Genomic DNA, 7,230 nt, shown 5'->3' on the forward strand with positions numbered 1-7,230 from the left:
CAGTTTGTTTCCCAGAGTCCACAGTCCCTAAAGCTTCATTCCCCCTTCTGTTTATTCCCCCCTTTCTTCTTCCCTTTCTTCTCCTACTGATATTCCTACTTCTTATGTTCCATAAATGAGTGAAACCATATGATAATTGTCTTTCTCTGCTTGACTTATTTCACTTAGCATTATCTCCTCCAGTCCCGTCCATGATGCAGCAAATGTTGAGAAATCATTCTTTTTGATAGCTGAGTAATATTCCATTGTATATATGGACCACATCTTTTTTTTTAAAGTTTTTTAATTATATTATGTTAGTCACCATACCAAAGTCATTCTATGAGGCCAATATTACCTTGATCAGCAAACCGGGCAAAGATCCCACCAAAAAGGAGAATTACAGACCAATTTCCCTAATGAATATGGATGCCAAAATCCTCAACAAGATCCTGGCTGATAGAACCCAACAGTACATTAAAAGGATTATCCATCATGACCAAGTGGGATTCATACCTGTGATGCAAGCATGGTTCAACATTCACAAATCGATCATCGTGATACATCATATCAACAAGAAAAGACTCAGGAAACATATGAATCCTCTCAATTGATGCAGAAAAAGCATTTGACAAAATACAGCATCCTTTCATGATTAAAACCCTTCAGAGTGTAGGGATAGAGGGTACATTCCCCAATCTCATAAAAACCACCTATGAAAAGCGTACAGCAAATATCATTCTCAATGGGGAAAAACTGGAAGCCCTAACCTTAAGATCAGACACAAGACAAGGATGCCCACTCTCACCATTATTATTCAGCATAGTACTAGAAGTCCTTGCAACAGCAATCAGACCACATAAAGGGATAAAAGGTATCCAAATCGGCAAAGAAGAAGTCAAAATGTCTTTCTTCACAGATGACATGATACTCTATATGGAAAACCCAAAAGAATCCACACCCAAATTATTAAAAGTTATAGAGCAATTCAGTAATGTGGCGGGATACAAAATCAATGCTCAGAAATCAGTTGCATTTCTTTTTTTTTAATTTTTTAAATTATATTATGTAAGTCACCATACAGCACATCCCTGGTTTCCAATGTAAAGCTCAATGCTTCATTAGCTGCATATAACACCCAGTGCACCATGCAACACGTGTCCTCCTCACTACCCATTGCCAGTCCATCCCATTCCCCACCCCCTCCCCTCTGAAACCCTCAGTTTGTTTCTCAGAGTCCATAGTCTATACACGAATAATGAGACTGAAGAAAGAGAAATTAGGGAATCCATCCCATTTTCAGTAGCACCCAAAACCCTACATAACCTTGGAATTAACTTAACCAGAGACGTAAAGGATCTATATTCTAGAAACTATAAATCACTCTTGAAAGACTTTGAAGAAGACACAAAAAGATGGAAAACTGGTATAAGATGGTATCTTAGTGTGGTTTTGATTTGAATTTCCCTTACAGCTAATGATTTTGAACATTTTTTCCTGTGTCTGTTAGCCATTTGTATGCATTCACACAAATAATGTAGGAGGGATCCCCTTTCTCCACATTCTCTCCAACATTTGTTGTTTCCTGCCTTGTCAATTTTTGCCATTCTAACTGGTATAAGATGGTATCTTAGTGTGGTTTTGATTTGAATTTCCCTTACAGCTAATGATTTTGAACATTTTTTCCTGTGTCTGTTAGCCATTTGTATGTCTTTATTGGAAAAGTGTCTGTGCATATCTTCTGCCCATTTTTTTATTTGTTTATTTGTTTCTCATGTATTGAGTTTGAGAAGTTCTTTGTAGATCTTGGATACCAGTCTTTTATCTGTAGTGTCATTTGTGAATATCTTCTCCCATTCCGTAGGCTGCCTCTTAGTTTTTTTGACTGTTTCCTTGGCTGTGCAGAAGCTTTTGATCTTGATGAGGTCCCACAAGTTCATTTTTTCTTTTGTTTCTCTTGCCTTTGGAGATGTGTCATGAAAAAGGTTGCTGTGGCCGATGTCGTAGAGATTGCTGCCTATGTTCTCTTCTAGGATTTTGATGGATTCCTGTCTCACGTCGAGGTCTTTCATCCATTTGGAGTTTATTTTTGTGTATGGTGTAAGAGAGTGGTCAAGTTTCATTCTTTTGCATGTAGCTACCCAATTCCCAGCACCATTTATTGAAGAGACTGTCTTTTTTCCACTGGATGTTTTTTCCTGCTTTGTCAAAGATTACTTGCCCAAAGAGCTGAGAGTCCATTCTGGAGTCTCTTTTCTGTTCCATTTGTCTATGTGTCTGTTCTTGTGCCAGTACCATGCTATCTTTGTGATCAAAGCTTTGTAGTACGGCTTGAAATCTGGCAATATGATGCTCCCAGCTTTGTTTTTCCGTTTCAACAATTCCTTGGCGATTCGGGGCCTTTACTGGTTCCACACAAATTTATGGGCTGTTTGTTCCAGTTCTTTGAAAAATATTGGCATTTTGATCAGGATCGCATTGAAAATGTAGATTGCTCTGGATAGCATAGATATTTTAAGTATGTTAATTCTTCCAATCCATGATCATGGAATATTTTTCCATCTTTTTGTGTCTTCGTCAATGTCTTTCAAGAGTGATTTGTAGTTTCTAGAATATAGATCCTTTACATCTCTGATTAAGTTAATTCCGAGATAATGTACATTTTTGGTGCTATTGTAAATGGGATGGATTTCCTAATTTCTCTTTCTTCAGTCTCATCGTTCGTGTATAGAAATGCAACTGATTTCTGAGCATTCATTTTGTATCCTGCCACATTATTGAATTGCTCTGTAACTTCTAGGAGCTTGGGGGTGGATTCTTTTAGGTTTTCCATATAGAGTATCATGTCATCTAAGAAGAGAGACAGTTTGACTTCTTCTTCGCCGATTTCAATACCTTTAATCCCTTTTTGTTGTCTGATTGCTGTTGCAAGGACTTCTAGTACTATGTTGAATAATAATGGCGAGAGTGGGCATCCTTGTCGTGTTCCTGATCTTAAGGGAGAGGCTTCCAGCTTTTCCCCATTGAGAATGATATTTGCTCTAGGCTTTTTATAGCTGGTTTTTATGAGATTGGAATGTACCCTCTATCCCTACACTCTGAAGGGTTTTAATCAGGAAAGGATGCTGTATTTTGTCAAATGCTATTTCTGAATCGAGAGTTTCTTGACTCTTTTCTTGTTGATATGATCTATCACACAGATCGATTTGCAAATTTTGAACTATGTTTGCATCCCAGGGATAAATCCTACTTGGTCATGATGGATAATCCTTTTAATGTGCTGTTGGATCCTATTAGCTAGGATCTTGTTGAGAATGTTGGCATTCATATTCATCAGGGACATCAGTCTGTAATTCTCCTTTTTGATGGGGTCTTTACCTGGTTTGGGGATCAAGGTAATCTTGGCCTGATAGAAAGAGTTTGGTAGTTTTCCTTCTGTTTCTATCTTTTAAAACAGCTTCAGAGAATAAATATTAATTCTCTGAATGTTTCATAGAATTCCCCGGGGAATCCATCAGGCCCTGGAGTCTTGTTTTTTGGGATGTGTTTGATCACTGCTTCAATCTCTTCATAATTAATTGGTCTGTTTAAAAAAATCAATTTCTTCCTGGTTCAGTCTTGGTAGTTTATAGGTTTCCAGGAAAGCATCCATTTCTTCCAGGTTTTTAATTGATTGGCATATAGTTGTTGATAATAGTTTATAATGATCCTTCCTATATCATTGGTGTTGGTTGTAACCTCTCCCTTTTCATTCATAATTTTGTTAATTTGGATCCTTTATTCTTTTGGATAAGTCTTGCCCGTGGCTTATCGATCTTATTTATTCTTTCAAAGAATCAGCTTCTAGTTCTGTTGATCTGCTCTACTGTGCTCCTCGTTTATAATTCATTGATCTCTGCTCTAATCTTGGTCAACTGCTTTCTCATGCATGGGTTAGGCCTGTTCTCCTGTTGCAGCTCCAGCTTCTTGAGGTGAGAATATAAAAACTGCATTGTAGATTTTTCTATTCTTTTGAGTGAGTCTTGGATGGCTATGTATTTTCCCCTTAGGACTGCCTTTGCAGTGTCCCATAGGTTTTGGACCATTTTTTTTTCATTCTCATTGGTCTCCATAAATTGTTTAAATTGATTTTTATTTTTTATTTTTTATGTTTTTTTATTATATTATGTTAGTAACCATACAGTACATCCCTGGATTCTGATGTAAAGTTCGATGATTCATTAGTTGTGTATAACACCCAGTTCACCATGCAATACATACCGTCCTTACTACCCATCACAAGTGATTTTTAATTTCCTGGTTTATCCAATCATTCTTGAGCAAGGTGGTTCTTAGTTTCCAAGTGTCTGAGTTTCTTCCAAATTTTTCCTTGTGATTGAGTTCCATTTTCAAAGCATTGTGGTCTGAGAATATGCAGAGAATGATTTCAGTCTTTTGGTTTTGGCTGAGGCCTGTATATGAGACCCAATATATGGTGTATGGTCTATTCTGGAGAAAGTTCCGTGTGCATTCAAAAAGAATGAGTTGTTCTGGGCTGTAATGTTCTATATACATCTATGAGGTCCATCTGGTCTAGCATGTCATTCATAGCTCTTGTTTCTTTGTTGATTTTCTACTTAGGTGATCTGTCTATTTCTGATATTGGAGTGTTGCGGTCCCCTACTATTAACGTATTTTTATCTATATGTCTCTTTATTCTGGTTAAGAGTTGGCTTGTGTAACTTCCTGCTCCCAAATGGGGGAGTAGATATTTATAATTGTCATATACCCTTGTTGGATACATCCTTTAAGAATAATATAGTGTCCTTCTGTGTCCTAACTACAGTCTTCAGTTTAAAATCTAATCTGTCTGATATGAGAATTGCTACCCCAGCTTTCTTTTGAGGTCCATTGGCATGAAAAAATGGTTTTCTATCCCTTCACTTTCAGTCTGGATGTATCGTTAGGTTCAAGATGAGTTAGTTTTAGACAGAAAATGGATGGGTCATGTCTTTTTATCCAATGCGCAACCCTGTGGCCTTTTATGGTAGCATTTAGGTCATTCACATTGAGAGTGATTATTGAGAGGGGGAGGAGTTAAGATGGTGGAAGAGTAGGGGTCCCCTTTCTCAGCTGGTCCCCTGAGTTGAGCTGGATATGTACCAGACCATACTGAACATGCACAGAATTACCCTGAGACATAGGAAGTTACATCTGGATCTCTACAAATGGACATCTCCAGTGCTTACTATTGAGGTACGAAGTGGGGAGCCATGAATCCGTGCACAGATATCGGAAGATAAACAGAAGGGGGAGGGAGCCTCCGTGCTTGGGCGCTGGGAAGTGGTAGCCATCTGCACTGGAGAGTGGGCCAGACTCGGGGACTGGCACCCACGAGAGAGCAGACTGAGACTGTGAGCATGGGAAAGTGCATGCAACCAGACTGAAACAGTGAGTTTGGGAGTGCGTGCGGGGGCAGCTGGAGGCTGGCCGTGTTAGAAGCACAAAGGACAGAGATGTGTGGACCCTTGATGTGAGGGCTAGGATGCCGGCTGTGGGGCACATAATCCGGTACACTGCAGGGTTTTTAGCAGCACCAACAGAAACAGAGGCCAGGAGAGCTCAGTGGATAGCAGACTGCGACCTCTCTGTTCTGAGGCAGGGCTGGGATTTGGCCACTAAGGCTCTGACTCTCAGAAGAGCCACAGAAAACCACCAGGGAAAGCCACCAGAGAACAAAAGCCCGGAAATACCAGCTCACATTGTGCCAATCCGCATCCCCCCTCGCTGGGGACAGGGCGAATCTACTCATCAGGGTTGCCTGAGTGTCAGTGCAGCAGGCCTCTCCCCCAGAAGGCAGGCTGAAAAATCAAGAAGCCCACATCTCTAAGGTCCCTATAAAACAAATGCACACTGCCTGGGTCGGTCAATAATTTGGGGTCTGGACAACCACGCTACCTCTCCTCATCAGAATGACAAGATGGAGAAATCCCCCCCAGCAAAGAAAAGATAATGAGCCTGTGGCCTCAGTCAAAGAACTGATGGATATGGATATAAACAAAATATCAGAAATGGAATTCAGAGTAACAATGGTCAAGATGATGTGTAGACTTGAAAAAAATATTAACCAAAATATTAACAAGAATATAGAATCTGTAAGGGTGGAAATGAGAGCGAATCTTGCAGAAATTAAAAATGCTGTGAAACAGATTCCTGACTTAAGATGGCGGAGGAGTAGGGGACTCCTTTTTCAGCTGGTCCCCTGAGTCAAGCTGGATAAGTACCAGACCATCCTGAACATCCACGGAATCAGCCTGAGATGCAGGAAGATACATCTGGATCTCTACAAATGAACATCTCCAGTGATGAGTATTGAGGTACGAAGCAGGGAACCATGAAACTGTGCACAGATATGGGAAGATAAACAGAAGGGGAAGGGAGACGCCGCGTCCAGGCACCGGGAACTGGTAGCCACCTGCATGGGGGAGCGGGTGGAATCACTGATCGGAACCCACAAGACAGCAGACTGAGACTGTGAGCCGGGGAAAGCACGCGACCAGTCTGAAAACCGGAGATTCGGAGTGCCCGCAAACCACACTGAAACGGAGCTCCTGAGCACGCAGGGGCGGCTGGTGGCTGGCGGTGTTAGAAACACAAAGGACAGAGATGAGCCGGCCCTGAAAATGAGGGCTGGGATGCCGTATGTGGGGTGCACATCCAGGGAAGCTGCAGGGTTGAGCAGCACCAACAGAAACAGAGTTAAAGTGGCCAGAACATCAGGGAGGAATGGTCAGCAATCCCTCTGTTCTGAGACAGAGGCTGAGATTTGGCTACTCCTGCTCTGACTCTCAGAAGAGGCAGAGCAAACCGCCAGGGAAAGCTGCCAGAGAACAAAAGCATGGAACTACCGGATCACAGAGTGACCATCCCCATCCCCCTTCCCAGGGGACATGAAGACGCTACCCAAACAGGGTCGCCTGAGTATTGGCGAGGCTGACCCACCCCCAAAAGGCAGGTTGAAAAATCAAGAAGCCCACAACCCTAAGGTCCCTATAAAACAAGTGCGCACTGCCTGGGTCCTGGTCAATAATNTTTGGGCTCTGGGCAACCCTGCAACCTCTCCTCATCAGAATGACGAGAAGGAGAAATCCCCCCCCCCAGCAAAGAAAAGACAATGAGTCTGTGGATTCTGGAACAGAAAAATGGATATGAATATAACCAAATTATCAGAAATGGAGTTCAGAGTAACAATGGTCAAGATGATGTGTAGAC

This window comes from Ailuropoda melanoleuca, chromosome X (genome assembly GCF_002007445.2).
Source record: "Ailuropoda melanoleuca isolate Jingjing chromosome X, ASM200744v2, whole genome shotgun sequence".
Lineage (NCBI taxonomy): Eukaryota > Metazoa > Chordata > Mammalia > Carnivora > Ursidae > Ailuropoda > Ailuropoda melanoleuca.